At 41.7% G+C, this 1,834-nt stretch overlaps 1 non-coding gene across 1 annotated transcript; it reads left to right on the forward strand.

The window, feature by feature from the left end:
• Positions 1-816: 816 nt before the first annotated feature.
• Positions 817-888, forward strand: TRNAQ-UUG. The gene has a single exon. It is a non-coding gene; the product is annotated as a tRNA-Gln (tRNA).
• Positions 889-1,834: the final 946 nt, after the last annotated feature.

Consider the following 1,834-nt stretch of genomic DNA (forward strand, 5'->3'; position numbering starts at 1 on the left):
AAAAAAAAACGTTCGTGTGAACTAGGCTTTAGTGTGTGTTAGAGTGGCAAGAGGCACAGGCCTGTTAGAAAATATGGCGTAGATTTCAATTATAATTTCAACCAGTGAGACGTGTGCCATAATATGAGACTTTGTTATGCCTGTTAACTCTACTATGTTTCCCTCATTGTGACAAACCCACTGATTTCAGCAACCAATTACTTCTGGGCTACTATTCAGTACTTTTATAGGACTCGCAGGCCGAAAATTGCAACTCATGCCAGAATTACGAGGGAGATGAGTCTGATGAGACTCGTGGCCCTACCCTCCCCACCTCCTATGATTGTCTGGATACTTTCCAATGCATAACAGGTAAGAAACCTGCCAGTCATGGGCAGGAGGCAGGGGAGGGCATGGCCAAGAGTCTTATTAGAAAAAAAAATCACTGAAGTATACCATTCTAACAATAGGAATATGACACTACTGGAACACATATCACTGAAAGTGTCATTAAAATTAGCTTTTATTATATATATTAAAATATTGTAGTAAATCGAGAAAAAGGGGCCATAGGTGAAAAACCAAAATACAATCAAAACATGAAAGTAATAAAAAAAAGTTAGGTGGTGGTGGTGGAGTTTATATCCCTAATACTTTACTGCAGTTCACTTGAGGACCATTTTCTTGCAGTTACTCATATTAACAGCAGCAAGTATGTTCAGGTCTATAATTATTTCTGACTTTTCAACTCCACCTAATAATGATAATGAGCCCAGTATACAAATAAGTCATCAAAAGAGGTTGGTCAACGCTGTGATACATTGACAAGGTGTATGAGGTTCCATGGTGTAATGGTTAGCACTCTGGACTTTGAATCCAGCGATCTGAGTTCAAATCTCAGTGGAACCTTTCAATTTTTCTTACCTCATTTAGAACAATTTAGTCAATAACCCTAACTTTAATGTGTACATGGCTGGAGATTGCCAGACAGATATGCAGATTCCATCTGCCCAGCGATCTCCATGTGTGCCAAATATGCTGCTGCGAGACTTCAGGGCTAGACGTGAGTACATACACTAACCTAAAGAATTATTAGGAACACCATACTAATACGGTGTTGGACCCCTTTTTTGCCTTCAGAACTGCCTTAATTCTACGTGACATTGATTCAACAAGGTGCTGATAGCATTCTTTAGAAATGTTGGCCCATATTGATAGGATAGCATCTTGCAGTTTATGGAGAGTTGAGGGATGCACATCCAGGGCACGAAGCTCCCGTTCCACCACATCCCAAAGATGTTGAGATCTGGTGACTGTGGGGGCCATTTTAGTACAGTGAACTCATTGTCATGTTCAAGAAACCAATTTGAAATGATTTGAGCTTTGTGACATGGTGCATTATCATGCTGGAAGTAGCCATCAGAGGATGGGTACATGGTGGTCATGAAGGGATGGACATGGTCAGAAACAATGCTAAGGTAGCCCGTGGCATTTAAATGATGGCCAATTGGCACTAAGGGGCCTAAAGTGTGCCCAGAAAACATCCTCCACACCATTACACCACCACCACCAGCCTGCACAGTGGTAACAAGGCATGATGGATACATGTTCTCATTCTGTTTACGCCAAATTCGGACTCTACCATTTGAATGTCTCAACAGAAATCGAGACTCAGACCAGGCAACATTTTTCCAGTCTTTTAACAGTTCAATTTTGGTGAGCTCGTGCAAATTGTAGCCTCTTTTTCCTATTTGTAGTGGAGATGAGTGGTACCCGGTGGGGTCTTCTGCTGTTGTAGCCCATCCGCCTCAAGGTTGTGCGTGTTGTGGCTTCACAAATGCTTTGCTGCATACCT

The sequence above is a fragment of the Bufo gargarizans genome, chromosome 1 (assembly GCF_014858855.1).
Source record: "Bufo gargarizans isolate SCDJY-AF-19 chromosome 1, ASM1485885v1, whole genome shotgun sequence".
NCBI lineage: Eukaryota > Metazoa > Chordata > Amphibia > Anura > Bufonidae > Bufo > Bufo gargarizans.